The following is an 18,310-nucleotide window of genomic DNA, read 5'->3' as shown; positions in this document are numbered from 1 at the left end:
ACGGCGTCAGCGATGGCTGTGAAATGAAGTCACAGCCATCGCTGACGCCGTTTTTTTTTCTAACATACGGATTTTGTCATAATTATTGATATAGCTAACTTACCTATATTTTTATTCTGTATCACTATTAAAAATAGTTCTCTGTGCTACAAAGATTTCTCTTATAATATTTTATGTAAGCTATCAAGATTTACTCGTTTTTTAAAGTTATAGAAGTAATAGTAATCAAGCTTGTTAGTGAGCAATTAATAATTATTTCTTTATATTTTTTTTACAGAACCAAGGCTTTCCAGAAGGGTAGCAGAAGATTTATTTACCTCTACATAGACATCAGCATGTCCATCGCCACCTTGGATTATACTTTTTAAGTTACACTTTGTCAATAAGATATGATATTAAAATAAATAATACTTAATAATAAATGAGTTTTATTCAACCAAAATATACTGTCTAATCCTAAACTAAGAGAAAAAGTCATTTAATTATCACAAAAATAATATATTCTAATCACTAAACACCTTAATAAGTTGTTCGGGAATAGACAGTATTTTATATAAAAATAATACCCTACAATAATTACCTCTTCGCTCTTATGTACTCCTGATACAAATCGAGAAAATTCAGCTTTTAATAAAAATTAAACGAAAATTTTTAATCCTCGCCAAAAATCACTAATTTCTATCAGGAGCACATAAGTATGAAGAGGTACGGAGTAAATTCAGTACCAATATTTACCTCTTCGCTCTTATGTACTCCTGATACATATCCGAGAAAATTCAATTTTTATCAAAGACTGCACAAAATTTTTTAAACCGGGTCAAAAATCGCCGATATCTATCAGGGACACATAAGGGTGAAGAGGTAACTATTAAATTTAGTACCACATTTAAATAAAGCATTAAACAACGATATTTCTGCTATCTCTAGCACTTCGAACTCGTTTCCAAACTTCAACCCTTAATATTTCGGAAACTATAAGGGTTAGAGAGGAACGGAAGTCGGCATTCGATTCGCCTTTCAACCCTCTATAAGGGTGCTTAATTACGGCGCGATCGGAGACAAAAAAAAATTTTGGCGAAAAATGAGGTAAGGGGTTAACCTTCCTTCATTTTTGCCGAAATTTTTTTTTTGTCTCCGATCGCGCCCTAATTTTGCACCCTTATAGAGGGTTGAAAGGCGAATCGAATGCCGACTTCCGTTCCTCGATAGCTCTTTTAGTTTAGAAGTTATAGCCGTTTTTCGAAAAAATCTAACTCATTCTAACTCGTTGGTCGGGTACTCCAATTTTTGCCAGGTCGAAATTATTTTTGGTCGGTTTTGTCAAAAACGGAGAAATCTTGAATTTGTATCAGGAACATATGAGTGCGAGGAGGTATTTTTCGATACCAGGAGTAGACAGTTACATTCACCATTTTGTCAATAATTTATTTCGTTTATTTTTACCTCCTTATTCTTTATGTACTCCTGATACAAATTCTCAATTTTTAAGTCTTTAATGAAAATTGGAGTAAGATTTTTACCATAAAATTTCCGATTAATATCAGGAGAATATAAGGGTAAGGAGATGAACTGTATCCCTTAGAGTACTATAAATTGTGAAATAAAACAACAATTAATTTTAATAGTTTTATTTATTCAAGATAAACTTATAGACACATATACATATATTTGACAAAGATAGACCTAAATCTAAATAGGAATGAATTTATTCTGGATGCGGATTACTCTAACTTGTTAAACCAATATACAGTATAAAAGATCTAAGTTTTATAAGGGTTTTATGATCAAGTGGGCTTTGATAATGATCGTTACAAAATAAAGGTACTGCTATTTTCCATACATATTGTTTATTTGTCATTATGTACGCCTGATCATAAAATCTGGACGCCGTTTTTTTTTCGATCATACGGTATTATTTCTACTTATACAATATGACAAAAAAAACAACGTCAGCGATGGCTATGAAATGAAGATCGCTGTCATTTTGTATGTAAAATTATATGAGGAAGGTCATCGATTGTCATTTCTAAGCCAACTGGACGCCGTTTTTTTCGATCATACGGTATTATTTCTGCTTATACAATATGACAAAAAAAAACAGCGTCAGCGATGGCTATGAAATGAAGAGCACTGTCATTTTATATGCAAAATTATATGGGGAATGTCATCGATAGTCATTTCCAAGCCATCTGGACGCCGTTTTTTTCGATCATACGGTATTATTTCTGCTTATACAATATGACAAAAAAAAACAGCGTCAGCGATGGCTATGAAATAAAGATCACTGTCATTTTATATGCAAAAAAATATGGGGAATGTCATCGATAGTCATTTCCAAGCCATCTGGACGCCGTTTTTTTCGATCATACGGTATTATTTCTGTTTATACAATATGATAAAAAAAACAGCGTCAGCGATGGCTGTGAAATGAAGATCGCTGTCATTTTATAGGCAAAATTATATGGGGTATGTCACCGATCGTCATTCCCCAGCCAACTAGACGCCGTTTTTTTTTCGATCATATGGTATGTACATTCCTGCACAAAATAGAAAATATATTAACAATAAAATGCCTAAACATAAATCAATTATACCGTATGATCAAAAAAAAAAAGACTTCCGGTAGGCTTTGAAATAACAGTTGATGAAATTCCTAATATAAATTTACATATAAAATGACAGCGATCTTAATTTCCAAGCCATCTCCGACGACGTTTTTTTTTCGATCATACGGTATTATTTCTGCTTATACAATATGACAAAAAAAACAACGTCAGCGATGGCTGTGAAATGAAGATCGGTGTCATTTTATAGGTAAAATTATATGGTGAATGTCATCGATAGTCATTTCCAAGCCATCTGGACGCCGTTTTTTTCGATCATACGGTATTATTTCTGCTTATACAATATGACAAAAAAAACAGCGTCAGCGATGGCTATGAAATAAAGATCACTGTCATTTTATATGCAAAAAAATATGGGGAATGTCATCGATAGTCATTTCCAAGCCATCTGGACGCCGTTTTTTTCGATCATACGGTATTATTTCTGTTTATACAATATGATAAAAAAAAACAGCGTCAGCGATGGCTGTGAATTGAAGATCGCTGTCATTTTATAGGATAAATTATATGGGGTATGTCATCGATCGTCATTCCCCAGCCAACTAGACGCCGTTTTTTTTTCGATCATATGGTATGTACATTCCTGCACAAAATAGAAAATATATTAACAATAAAATGCCTAAACATAAATCAATTATACCGTATGATCAAAAAAAAAATGGCTTCCGGTAGGCTTTGAAATAACAGTTGATGAAATTCCTAATATAAATTTACATATAAAATGACAGCGATCTTAATTTCCAAGCCATCTCCGACGACGTTTTTTTTTCGATCATACGGTATTATTTCTGCTTATACAATATGATAAAAAAAACAGCGTCAGCGATGGCTGTGAAATGAAGATCGCTGTCATTTTATAGGCAAAATTATATGGTGAATGTCATCGATAGTCATTTCCAAGCCATCTGGACGCCTTTTTTTTTCGATCATACGGTATTATTTCTGCTTATACAATATGACAAAAAAACAGCGTCAGCGATGGCTATGAAATAAAGATCGCTGTCATTTTATATGCAAAATTATATGGGGAATGTCATCGATAGTCATTTCCAAGCCATCTGGACGTCGTTTTTTTCGATCATACGGTATTATTTCTGCTTATACAATATGATAAAAAAACAGCGTCAGCGATGGCTGTGAAATGAAGATCGCTGTCATTTTATAGGCAAAATTATATGGGGAATGTCATTGATCGTCATTTCCCAGCCAACTAGACGCCGTTTTATTTTTCGATCATATGGTATGTAGATTACTGCACAAAATAGAAAATATATTAACAATAAAATGTCTAAACATAAATAAATTATACCGTATGATAAAAAAATGGCCTCCGGTAGGCTTTGAAATAACAGTTGATGAAATTTCCAATATAAATTTACATATAAAATGACAGCGATCTTAATTTCCAAGCCATCTCCGACGACGTTTTTTTTTCGATCATATGGTATTATTTCTGCTTATATAATATGACAAAAAAACAGCGTCCGCGATGGCTATGAAATGAAGATCGCTGTCATTTTATATGGAAAATTATATGGGAAATGTCATCGATCGTCATTTCCCAGCCAACTAGACGTGTTTTTTTTCGATCATACGGTATTATTTCTGCTTATATAATATGACAAAAAAAACAGCGTCAGCGATGGCTATGAAATAAAGATCGTTGCCATTTTATATGGAAAATTATATGGGAAATGTCATCGATCGTCATTTCCCAGCCAACTAGACGCCGTTTTTTTCGATCATATGGTATGTACATAGATTCCTGCACAAAATAGAAAATATATTAACAATAAATTGCCTAAACATAAATAAATTATACCGTATGATCGAAAAAAATCGGTAGGCCTTGAAATAACAGTTGATGAAATTCCCAATATAAATTTACATATAAAATGACAGCGATCTTAATTTCCAAGCCATCTCCGACGCCGTTTTTTTCGATCATACGGTATTATTTCTGCTTATACAATATGACAAAAAAACAGCGTCAGCGATGGCTATGAAATGAAGATCGTTGTCATTTTATATGGAAGAGTATATGGAGAATGTCATCGATCGTCATTTCCCAGCCAACTAGACGCCGTCTTTTTCGATCATATGGGATGTAGATTCCTGCACAAAATAAAAAATATATTAACAATAGAATGTAAACATAAATCAATTATACCGTATGATCGAAAAAAAAATGGCATCCGGTAGGCTTTGAAGTAACAGTTTCTGAAATTTCCAATATAAATTTACATATAAAATGACAGCGATCTTAATATACCTTGTATAAAACTAGGGATTTTGTACTAACAAAAATAATTTTGTGTAAAAAAATTGTCTGTTACATGTAAAAAACAGTTTTTTACTTTATGATTCTAATCATCCATCCCTAGTGTTGATCACACTGTATATTTTTATTTTCGGACTCATTTATACACTTGGGAGTCTTTATATTATCATATACCGTATGATGGAAAAAATGGCGTCCCGTTGGCTTGGAAATGAACATGATAATATCCCCATATAATTTTACATATCCCATATAAAATGTACGAGATCTTCATTTCATTGCCTTCGCTGACGCCGTTTTTTTTCGATCATATTGTATTACAACTTAACTAAAACAACATATTCAATAAATATCTTATCCATAACCAAAATAATTATAAATAGTACTCTAATTATTGAATATAACGTAACATTCTTTGGAGTATAAAAAATTATATTAATTTTAAAGTAATTCCTCATAGAAAATTAATTATATATCAATGCTCAAAGCCTACTTGATCAGAAAATTTTTTGATTGTACAGGTTAAAGTTCCAAGAAACTGTTTAAAAATAAAATTAAAATTTTGATAGTCGTGAATTCTCTGTTTTTATACAACTGGAATCTACTAAAATATATTCTTGATAATATAAGAATTTTTGTAACTTAAATATTTAAAAAAAAAGTTTATGTATAAATTACAGAAATCAACGTTTCAAAGTTTTACTTTTTGAATTTCCAAAAAAAAGTAAAGGCCAATTTCTTCTTCAAAAAGTCTTCTTCCAGATGTGTCTTGGTGGAGTGTCCAATGCAGGAAAAATAGAAGTACCAGTACCAGCTGCAGTTATTACAGAATGATTTCCAAAAATTTGATGATCTGAAATTAAAAAAAAAAATTAGACTAACTTAGACTCATACACATCAAGTTTTACATTACGTATTAATAATAAACATTTTTAGTGTTATTTACCTCAAATTATTTATTTAGTTCCTCTTCAATGATGAATTTTATTCTGAATCCACTGTTCAATGTTGAATTTAATGCAGCTACTGGCATTTTGAAGAGGGTGGTTGAGTTGAAGCGCAGCTGTCCCAAAGCAATACAATATCCCATTCAAAAACTTAATTTTAAAGGAAATTAGAAAAGGAACGAAAAGAAAATCAATTAGAAAATGTATCCAAAATTATACAGTTCTATATAGGTAATAAAAAGACTTGAAGTCTTAGAAGAATGGCATTAAAACAAATAATAATACAAATAAAAGAGAAGACTTCGAAATACAATCAATGTAAGAGAAAAATAATAAATTATATTTAAGAAAAATAAAATTTAGTCAGGGTTTTCCTCTGTATGGAATGATGAATTGAAAAAAGTCATGAAAATGATTCCAATAGAAATAAAATACCTTGAGAACTCTAGAGATACAGAATTATTTTTTTTTAATTAAATAATGGCTGATAACCCAGAAATACATAAATTAATAGAAAATTTCACGGAATGAAAATATGTGAGACAAATAAAGAAACAGAGATAGGTATATGGAATTAAAAAAGTTCCATAAAAATGTGTGATGAACTTAGAAAAGTCTCAGAAGAATGACAAAAAAAATATAAAATTATATACAAATAAAATGACCTAGAAATACAATCAATGGAAGAGTTTATAGAATTGATGAATGATTGCATTCGCACAATGAAGAAAATATGGGAAACATTATATTAAAAGAGAGATATTATTATGCATTGGATAAAATGGCATGAAAATGAGGGAAAATCTCAGGAAAAATAAGATGACAATGGAAAAAAATAAGATGACAATGGATAAGCAATAATTCCATACAGGCAATAGAATTAATTTTTTATGCATTAAAAAAGTATCGGAAGAAAGACACAATAAAAATATATAAGCTAGTCATTAGAAGAGTTTATAGAATTGACGAATGGTAATATTCCAATAAAGAAAATATAAAAGACAAAAATATTTAAATTGAGGTAGGCCATAAGCAAGAGAAGAAACTAAAGAAGTATGTGGTCTTTAAGAACTGGAAAATTGACCAAATATTATGCTTAGTCTCCTCTAAAGAATATCTAGTAAAAATATGACATCAAGCACATAAGAAAAATCCTCCAGAGCATATAAGTTCGCCCCCCTCCATCAGATTTAACCCTTGTCCGACGATTAAGCCTCGCCAGTCAGTTCCCATCCCAGCTAAGCAGCCTCGTCTCGGGTCACCCTCGTCACCCATCGAACGGACATCCACCGGGACCCCCTACAGGCGGACCCCCCTCATCGTCTTCAATGTGTCCGATATCCCGCCCCCTCTATTGTCGAGACGTCACGGGATACGTGCACGAAGAAGTCTCGTAGCTTGGGTGCCAGGTCGTATCCGGCCGAAGCCTCTAGCGTTAGAACACCTAGCTCGTAAACCAGAGGGTGGTGACTCCTTTGGGTACCTCTGCATGCTACACAGGTCATCGATGCCCGAACATCAGGGTTAGGGGGTGACCCGGGTCTCCTCCTCTTCGGGGAGGCTAGTTATGATGCTCTGGAGTCGATGTTATTCCGGAAAATTCATTGGAAAAAATGCTAGAAAAACTAGAAGTGAATTATGTGGACGAGACAGTTTTTTTGAATAAATGGCAAATGCGCCAGGAATTAGTAGGAAATTAGATGGAAATTAGTCCTTATTCTGAGATTTTTAAGTGTGTTACTGTGTATTTAAATTATATTTAAACACAGAGAAACCAAACCAAGAGAATCCGCAAAATTATGGCAATTCATGGAATATGATCTGAAAAAAATGACATGAAAATGAATCCATCAAAACATAAATTCTGTACAAGGAATCACACAAGCACAAAAAATACTAGAAGAATGATACCATAAGAAAACTAATACAAATAAAAGAATACTTATAGAAATAGAGCCAATGAAGAATATTTTATAGAATCAATAAATGATGTTATTATTCCAATAATGAAGAAAATATGGGAGTCAAGCTGTTAATAGGAAAACGAAATAAATTCTAAGTAATGGTATATTTTACCAAACAAATAAGACCTATAGAAATACAATCAAGGGAATAATGTATGGAATTGATAAATGATGACGTTATTTCCACAATTAACAATATATGAAAGTCAAGCAATTATAAAGAAATGAAAGTAAACCAAAAACAACCTAAATAGATGGTATTGTATCAAAAATAAACAGCCATAAATAGGCTTAAATTAAAAATCACTGCTCTGAATTTATCGATGATAATAAGGAACCATAAAAATAGCACCCATTGGAAATTTTTCCTTACTTAAATTTAAAAATGATGAAATCTACTAATGAACATCAATAGCAAACAAATAAAAATATATTTACACAAAAGAAATAAAATTTTTAGATTTACTTATAAGTCCTGATGCATTGTTCATAATATCAATTGAAATGATAAATGTACTGCCCTGGAACTGTATACATCCATTGAGTTATTGCACAATCTCTGTAAAAAAAGAAATACATAATATTACATTTTATTAATTATGCTATAATAATTACGTTTTTTTTTTGTTTCGTATTAATATTAAATATATCTTAAAATTACGGTTAGTCTGTTAATAATCATTTATTGAAAAAAATTAAAATTTATTGAAATTGTTTTTAAATAATAAAATAAACTTACTTTTAATTGAATAATGAAAAACCAATTTCGTAAACCAGAATGATGGATAAACAACAGAGGTGATCCAAGTCCTGTCTTTTAGGTGGCCTGTACATGCTGAGTGTGTATTATTAATAATACTCCTAAAAGAGATAATTGAATTAAAGCATTATAATTAAAACAATGCAAATTTGTATAAACTACGATATATGACGACGACAGTGTATAGTAAAAATGCTAAAAGGTTTGTTTTTATCTGAAACAATTATGTAATTATTGAGCACATAGTGGGCCCCTTTAGGTATACTAACACTGACTTATTTTAAAAGACGTAGAAAATAGCTTGATTCCCTGTACAAATAAACACTCTTAAAAAATTACTCTTCAGAAAAAAAAGGACATCTTTAAACACAATCAAAAAAATGGCCAAAAAAATATCAAATATTTGTAAATAGAAAGCAATATTCTTAGTAACTTTAATATTATTGTACAATAGAGACATCAAGGAATGTATATATATTCCCATACACTCGATTTTGAAAAAGAAAATGAGGAAAATTGGAAAAATTTATAAGCTTTAAATGATGATGTAATTGAAATATTTCAAAGTGAAAAAAAACTATAAAAACAAGCAAAATAACGGGTACTTACATTTACATGAGTTTAAGCAGGCTTACGGAACAGAATAAGCTCAAATAGTGTACAAAAGAACCACTTTTTCTACCAAAAAATCAGAAAAATTGTAAAGGAACTTCCAACAACGGAAAATGTCGTCCTGTCATGATGTTTTTTTTGCTGTATAACCAATGCTGCGCTAAAATAAAATATTTATTCTACTGAAATAGTGTGTGTATTATATGTTTATCATGATTTTGTAACGATTCGATTCGTTTTATACTTACAAAACTAAGATTTAATTTAGATCTTCACATAAATGCAAACATATTGGCAACCATTTTAGTTTTTAGTTCAAAATTTCCTCACTTTTGACACAATAGCGCCACTAGCGTTCTTCTTCTTTTTCGAATTTTAGGCAATAATAGATTCGTAACCACAGAATCATAAGAAGTATTGTTCTTCTTCTTTTCAATACTTCTGTTCCTAACCATGTGCAACCACAGATCTTATAAATATTCTTCTTCTTTATTTTTCAATGGCTTGAACAGGTCAGGAACATTTGGCCAGTGTTCTGAAAAAATAATTAGGAGAGATCAAATTATAATCTATGGATAATTATTAGACAAAGACAACAATATAAATAAACAAATACGGCAATTTTAAAATTAAAATACGTTTAAACAATGTTTAAAGACTAAAATCAAATAAAACATTTTAAAATTTGGTGATCTAGATAAATATCATTGATATTTACGTGCTAAATCTCAATAAATCCAACCCTTCCATATCAAGAACACTGGAGATTCAAGAAAAAGTATACAGACTAGTTTTATTATAATTCTCTATACATTAATACTGAATTTCTGGTCAAGATTCTTACAAGAAAGAATAGAGAATTTAGAAGAGAGAGTGACTTACAAGAAAAAAGAATTTAAACAGTTTTCGTAACCGCATGGATTTATCATTACATCACAAAGGCACATCCAGTAAAATGTAATCCTTGTTGTATCGAGGATATGATTGGAAATATGCTGGAGTACAATGCCCTAAAATGGAATGTTGTAAATGGATGAAAATTGCTCTCACTGATTTACACAAACAAGACACGTACAAATTCTTATAATACTTACAAAAATGTCTAGAATACACTAACAAGACATATTTTAGGCATGATTTAGTAGAAGGTACAGAGGTGACTTTAACAAATTTACAGCAAAGATTGGACCAGATTTGAGACCAAATTTAAAAAAATTCTATAGCCTAGGCCTGGTGTAGAATATAGAATTTATTTAATGCTAAGATGGTCTATAATGGCCATATATTAATATGATTATTATTTTATACTCTTTAAAAAGAAAATCATAATTAAGGAATTATATTAAGACTGTGTTAAGACAACTCAAATTTGTTAACTAAAATATGATGACAGTGACCGAGCGGACATTAGTTTTAATCATCTGAAGATCAAGCTAACTCGGTGAGCAATGATGATGCGTTTTGATGTATTGTGGTCAATTAGTGTTTTATTTTGCTCTAGGAAACCTTGTATTATTTATAGAGCCTTAATATTGCAGACGATTTAACAAATAAAACTTTGATAATTTTGAATCCTGTAATTTTTTATAACTAAAAGTGAACCAAGACATATTTCTGAAAAGATAGTTTTTAAACTCAAATTAATATTTAAATTACAAAATTTTTCTTATCTCAATTTTATTTTTAGATTTTTTAAAAAATCTGTTAATTTGAATATTTTATTTTCCTGGCGCGTTCGCCATTTAGTAAAATTTTGCTTTTATAATGCCATTTAAAAAATTTCAATTAAAAATTCTTCTTTTAAAGAAAGAATCACTAATATAACGGTATATGACATATACAGAGTGCCCACACAACAAATCCATTAAAAATTAATTTGGAATCCATTTCAAAATATTTATTTTTTATTAAGTTGTATTTTGAAATATATTTTCTTTTTAATACATTTTCAACTTTCTGAACAAGTTGTGTGGAAAACCCCGTATTCTTTTATAAAGCATTAAAATTGCGAATGATCGTTGAATAACATTTAGATAATTTTGAATCCTGTAATTTTTTATAACTAAGACATATTTCAGAAAAGATAGTTTAACAAATATTCAAATATTATTCCGGTTGAATTAAAATATTGTTGCTTAAAATATATAAAAATAAACGCATTTATATTGAAATTAATATTTAAATTACAAAATTTATCATATCTCAATCTTACTTTTACATTTTTTTAAAAAATCTATGAATTTCAATATTCTCCTTTCCTGGCGCATTCGCCATTTAATACACTTTTGCTTTTATAATGCCGATATAAAAAATATGAATTTAAAATCCTTTTTTTAGAGAGAGAATCGCTTATATAACAGTATATGACATACAGAGTGTCCACAGAACTGGTCCATTAAAAATTATTTTGGGATCCAATTTAAAATATTTATTTTCTATTATGTTGTATTTTGAAATAACTTTCCACTTTCTGAACAGGTTGTGTGGAACACTGTTGGGTTAACACTGCAAATAATCATAAATACAATTTAGATAATTTTAAATTCCATAATTTTTTACAACTAGAATTACCTAAAATATATTCTAGACGATATACTAGTTTTAAAAAAATAAATATTTGGATTTTAACTTAAATTATATAAAAACATTGGCGTTTGTACGAATTATAGAATTTAATCATTTTATCTAAATTTTACCTTAAAAAAATCATAGAATTAAAAAAATGAGATCAGTGTGAGCAAAATGAAGTGTCCCTATCCTAAGTCCGCGTTCTGTTCTACATCTTCAATGGGGAATACGCAGGAGGATCAAATAAATAGGAGTACCAATAACAGCTGCAGTTGTTACGGAACCAGTACCATAAACCTATAAACAGAAATAATTGTATAATATTGTTTCCATCATACAAACAATATTTACTAAACATCCCACCAGAAAAATTTTGAACGGCCTCCAAGAAATATGATTAAAAAAATGTTCTTCTTGTGCGATTGTGTAACATAAAAATACTAGTACACAGCCAGAACTAAATTTTATTAATATAATTTCTTATAATAAAATAATAAGTTAAAATTTTTTCAATAACATTAAAAACATAAACCTCTGAGTACTTCATACCCTTGTTTCATACATTAAATCTACCAAAAAAAAAATGTAACTTACATCTTTTTAAGACGAATAGTTGCCTGAAATCAGTATATATCTCGGCAAAGTAGTTCCTGCATGGTACTGTTGATACATTCCATTCCTATAAGTGCTTGTTGAAAACCACCTGCACATTGCCACAGAATATTCTTTCTAATATTGAGAACAGAAGTAGTGGGAAAACCTGAAATTTTTTACTTGTTAAATTAGAAAGAAAACACACAATTAAATAATTTCATCAAAAATACATTATTATTCTATATCGACAAAAGGAAAGCCTTTTTTAGACAAACGCATTCTTCATAAGGTTTTGTTTGTTTTTATATCTTTTTGTGTTTGTTCGCATTTTGATTTCTAGGACTTTTTATAAAAAATGCATTTTACTCAAAAAGTAAATAATAAAAAAAGTTTTTTCTCTTTATTACCAACATACTTTTACTACATATTATACTACAATACGCGTTTTTCTATGCGGTACTACTAAAAAACTCTATTGCAAAAAGAAACTTACATCTTTTAAGGGTGAAAATTGTTTGACACAGCCAGTGTCTCAGTGTGGTAATATTTGCAGTGCCGTGTTGTCAAGTACCATTCAAATAGCTCCTTGAAGACCAAATGCAGATTTCCACAAAAACTCTGAGAAAAAAACATAAATTTTTCATCCCTAAAACAAAAAACAAATAAACATTGTTCTTTGATAAACTGTGTTCTCTGCATTAAATTTATTTTTGTGAAGAATAGGCAACCAGTAAATCAGAACTAAAAATAAATTAAAAATTAATTTATTTCAGGTGTTCTTTATTGTTTTTTTTAGATTTATTTATTACTGTGATTAAACAAAACAAAAACTATGAGAAGTACATTTTTTATTATATTAATTAAAAGAAAACTTACTTTTAATTCCTTGTAAAGTAGTGATTAGAAATACAAGAAAGAGCTAAACTATGTCATGCTAGCCTCCATTTATCATAAATCTTTGTCTCCTGATGCGTATTCATCTTCCTGCAGCTGATTTAACCCTTGGTCGAAGATTAAGCATCAACCGGCTCCTAGACGTAGAGGGTGGTAAACTTCCTTGGGTACCCATGTATGCTATGCAGGTCCTCGATAGCCGAACATCAAAGATAGAGGATGATCCAGGTCCCCTCTTTTGTGGAAGGACACAGAAAGACACCGTTCTCTTGGTGGTATTTATTAACATGTCTAAAACAAAACCTACTTAAAACACTAAAAACAAAATAAACACTTTACTATTAAGGTTAATTATATCTAGCAAAATATTTTTATTATCATAACAAAATTATTTTTAATCATTAAATTAATAATAATCATCTATCAAAGAATGAAAACGAGATACTGTTACCATACGATATTCTCATAATTTTTTATGTTTCTCCAGATGTTTCTCAATTACTTCTGTTATCTGTCTATCTCTGATGTTTCTCTAACAGTATGGAAATTTGGAAAAGTATAAGTGGGATTAACTACGTCGATGCGCTACAGGAACATTTGCCTGCGCGTCGTATGTCTTCTGGCAGTCTTTTAATTTTACTGTTTGTCTATGGATATGGATTACCCCATGGAATCAATAGGAATTGCGTAGGGATTGCATTAGGGATGATTCATGAACCCTACGTGTAACTCATGCGTGTAACTCATAGATAAAAGAAAATAATCTTCTAGTGTAACTCGTGTGGAACATGAAAATATTTTTAATTGGTGTGATCAGGGCGTCCCGCCCCAGCTCCCGCCCCTCGTAGCAACTCCAAGCCAAAAATGGTATTGGAAAAGAGTATAATATGGCATATGCTTTTTAGCTACTACCATAAAATAATAAATACAAGAAGAAGTGTCAAGTCAATGTTAAATTAGGGAAACAGCGTGGCTGCCTGGGTAACTAATTTTCAGATATGGCGGCTGGGACATTTGACATGACATAGACATGACAATTTCAATTTTATGAAATTTATTTCCGTTTCCGTTTTTTAATGGCGAGCTGTTCAGAAGGTTTAAATGAGGGTTAATATACTTTTTACTCTTTCTAGTAGTAAATAATGCAATAAAATTACTCAAAAATATTTATTTGGAATTTAGAACAATGTAAATATGCAAATCAACACAATTACAGAGCTATAAACCAATAAACTACTGTATCAATAACAATTATTTAAATAATATCAGAGATGCTGTGTTAAAGTGAATTAGTAAAGTAACAGTGCATTGACTTACAGAAACTTGAAGATACATAAATGTTTTCACAGCTTCACGGGTATGCCAACTAAATAACTGGAAGCAGGAAATAGGCAACCGGAACCCACACATAACCTGGAATCAAAAAAAAATATGTAAAAAACATAAATATAGGTACACAAGACTTTTGTGAATTAAATCAAACAGGACTTGAATGAAAATAAAATGAATAAAAAATATGATACATATACATCTAATACCTCATTTGTATTTTAAAAATAATCTACATACATAGATTTATAGCATTATTGCTATGAAAATACATAATAGGTACCTATGTGATATGTAATTACGCATTTCTGTTCATCTTGTAGAAAATTAATGTAGGCTAATAATAGTTCAATAATCATAATTTACCTTGTATAACTTGCTTTCAATTGCTCAAAATCACCGATCAGTCTTTAAAGTAGAGATACGGAAAAATCCTTGGCAAAGAATATCCCAAGATCCTTGGGTTTAAAGCTAAAAAAAATATAAAAACAATTAATATATTACCTATTTTTATATATAATATGGCCCATACCTACTACACGCAGAAACGTCGATTTCATCATTTTCTTCATGTAATTAATATCATATATACTTTATTAAAGTGTTAACAAGGAACTTTATATCAAAAAACATCTTTGTACTTATAAATTTCAGCCGAAAAAAACTTCCAATCAAATCTAAACGGCAAAAATTAAAATGGCGCCCGACCTTGCCAGAGGCCTCGGGAGCTGACGCTGACACACAGACAAAAGACAAAAGAACAGGACGCCGACGTGCATAAAAATGTTCCGTAGCAGAAATTGACAGAAATCATATAGAAATATTCAGATTTTTGTCCAGGACAGTCTAGAAGGCCATGCTTTCTGCCTGGGTAGAACCGCGCCACAACTGTTTCCAATTTTCCGGTTTACTGTCACCCCCCTGGCTACTACCAGACGCAACGGCCTCTGACCCGGATTACTGGGTTAGAGGTCGTTGACCACATGGATCACAGCTACCGCCATGAGGGGCGGGACCACTGCGGGCCGCCGATGCCACGACAGTTCTAGAAATCGCAATGTCAAAGGAAGATTTATATTTTCTGAAGTAAGGTGTAATCGGTTGTGACATCTATCTTAGATTGGTTGAACAAAAATTAAAATTTCACAGAAACTTTCTGCATTTACTATTATAATTATTAATTACCGTAGGATCGAAAAAAACGGTGTCCAGTTGGCTTGGAGATGACGATCGATGACATTCCCGTATAATTTTACATATAAAAGGCACCGATGTTCATTTCGTAGCCATCGCTGACGCTGTTTTTTTCGATCATATTGTACAAATTTCGTGTACAAAAACAAAGGTTTATATATACATCGGAACTAGTTTAACGTAAGTTTATTTTAGATATAACGATTAAAATACTGAACAAAGTTGAGTTGTTTTTACGGTTAGTTTCCCGGAAACCGGACTCTTAAAAAAATCCGGCGTCCCGGACTCAAAAACCCTTTTGAATTAAAAATTATGTGAGCAAAGTGACGTATGAAACAAGAAAATATTATTTTTAATTGGTGATTTCGAGTCTGTTTCTTTTTTGAAAGGGTGAAACGGCTACTGTCAAAATATACCCTTTTCTCCACTACCTGTTACTGTGCTGTTAGGTTGTGGAAACGCCTTATAAAGACGGGACCGCCTTAAGACACTTACTAGCGAAAAGTTGTCCCATTATTTCACTCGATTTTTGACCGAGACCGCACTCTACACAATCAAATTTTAAAGTCATTCTCGATAAAACGCAATAGTGTCAAAGTTATTTTAAGTTCTGCCACAATTTCCGTCGAGATTTACTACCTTTATTTATACAACTATTGGTGTAGAATAAATAATAAATAACATAAAATAAGCTCCGTAAAACCTGACAAATCCACAAAATTTTAAATCAAATTCAAATGTGTCAAATGAATCGTCAAACAGAACTGTCAAGAATCCCCACCCTAGAGTCCTTTTTCCGCCCACCATGCATGAATACATGGATAGCAATTGGCATTTTTTGTGAAATGCTGAAATCGTTTGTCAATGTAATAATTTTAAATCTAATTTTACTTTATTTTGTTTTATGTTTTGTGTCTTTGTGTGTAAAAAGGTCATAGAAAATATAAATATATATTTTTAATTTATTGAATTGCGAAAAACGGAAAACGAGAGTCAAAAATTGAATTAAAAAAAAAAAGATCGATTCTCACTAAGATCGATTTTTCTTGTATCGATTCGCGGTCGTTCGATCTAGATAAAAAATCGATTCTTTTTACAGAATCGCACATCCCTTAGGGATTGCCCTAGATCATAGATAAAAGAAAATAATCTACTATTAAGATAGATATGAAACTTAATAGTAAAATTTTGGGTCAAAGCGCCCCTCCGTGTTTTTAGTGGGGACTACGTTTAACCCAGCGCCTGCGCCTTTTCTGCTGTAACTGTTTTTTATGTTTATATTTGAATTCAAAGGATTTATTTTTAAAGCTACACTGATATATTAGTATATCAGAGTAACTTTCATAAAACATAAGAATATATATATTTTACAATTTATTTTTTTATTTATTTTACAGAGTTTCATGTAAATGATCGTAAGTCGACTGGCTGTCTAATAAATAGACCGGGACTTATAGATTTTAAAGCGAACGAAAAAAAAATCAAACAACGAATACATACCATATATTTTTCTTTTATCTAAGATACATACCTTATCGTCATTTGGAAACACGTACATTTTTTGCAGTTTTGTTAGTTTCTTTGCAAGATGCAACACAACAAGAAAACACCATTTTTACAGTTAATAAATAATAAAACTATTTCTGACTATGATATTTAAAATTTAGACAGACAGAAAATTCAAAAACAAACGAGTATTTGCAAACGCAGGCCCAAATTCAATAAAAATCAAAATTTTTCCTGCGAAAATCAGGTTTTTTTACAGAAAAGGTATTTTTTGATTTATCAACAATCATTGTCAAGTTGACAATATACAGGGTGTTTTCTAATTAGTCTAAAAAATTGTGGTGTGATTCCTCATGTGTTCTAAAAACAATTTTTATATAACCATTCGGTCTGAAGTACTTCCTTTCTGATCTACAGGGTGTTAAAAATTAAAAAAAAAATCGATATTTTGCTTAACATAAATGGTACACTACTGCTTTTTTAAAGAAAATATATTTTTTTCTTGACTGGCCATCCTTTTTTAACAAAATTAGTCTTTTGAGTTTTTCTTGTTCATCAAACGGTTGCCGAGAAAAAAATAAATATACTTATTAAGAGCCCGCCTTAAGCCGTTAGATTAATTAGGAAACACCTTGTATATGCATATCACAGGCAACCAAATAATCTAGTAACCTCTAAAAATTATTTTTCCTACCACTAGCGTGTTTTTAGTGAGTACGTGAGTACTAAATTATTTTATCAAAATTTCACCATATAAGTTTCCAGGCAATGGGCCTAGATTACCCAATGGAATACCCAATAATAAGAATTATACGTAGGGAGTGGGGACGTAGGGATTACAATGATTACATTAGGGATTAGGGATGATCCCTACGTATAATCGTGTGAAATCGTGAAATGTCAAATGTGAAACAAGAAAAAATTCTTTTTTATTGGTGATCATGACGTCCCGTCCGCGTAACGATTCCAAACCAAAAAGAGATATTGGTTGGTATAAAAAGGCATATGCCATGCCTTTTCTCTACTACCACATGGGC

The 18,310-nt window shown here is 30.8% G+C and overlaps 3 long non-coding RNA genes across 5 annotated transcripts; 1 reads left to right on the top strand and 2 right to left on the bottom strand.

The window, feature by feature from the left end:
- Positions 1-4,712: 4,712 nt before the first annotated feature.
- Positions 4,713-9,713, bottom strand: LOC115882659. Its single transcript, XR_004050226.1, has 5 exons — positions 9,437-9,713; positions 9,186-9,348; positions 8,556-8,677; positions 5,852-8,375; positions 4,713-5,758 (listed from the first exon to the last, which is right to left on the bottom strand). It is a non-coding gene; the product is annotated as an uncharacterized LOC115882659 (long non-coding RNA).
- Positions 9,714-9,793: 80 nt separating this feature from the next.
- Positions 9,794-10,760, top strand: LOC115882660. Its single transcript, XR_004050227.1, has 2 exons — positions 9,794-10,259; positions 10,320-10,760. It is a non-coding gene; the product is annotated as an uncharacterized LOC115882660 (long non-coding RNA).
- LOC115882658 lies at positions 10,719-14,150 on the bottom strand. Of its 3 annotated transcripts, none has more exons than XR_004050224.1 (5): positions 13,696-14,150; positions 13,227-13,535; positions 12,844-12,996; positions 12,351-12,516; positions 10,719-12,053 (listed from the first exon to the last, which is right to left on the bottom strand). It is a non-coding gene; the product is annotated as an uncharacterized LOC115882658 (long non-coding RNA). The 3 variants fall into 3 exon arrangements; XR_004050225.1 differs by having other exon boundaries at positions 13,701-14,150; XR_004050223.1 differs by having other exon boundaries at positions 13,227-14,150.
- Between the last annotated feature and the right edge of the window lie 4,160 nt (positions 14,151-18,310).

This window comes from Sitophilus oryzae, unplaced genomic scaffold (genome assembly GCF_002938485.1).
Source record: "Sitophilus oryzae breed Bouriz unplaced genomic scaffold, Soryzae_2.0 scaffold_179_pilon_pilon, whole genome shotgun sequence".
Taxonomy (NCBI): domain Eukaryota; kingdom Metazoa; phylum Arthropoda; class Insecta; order Coleoptera; family Curculionidae; genus Sitophilus; species Sitophilus oryzae.
This window is presented reverse-complemented; position numbering and strand designations above follow the sequence as displayed.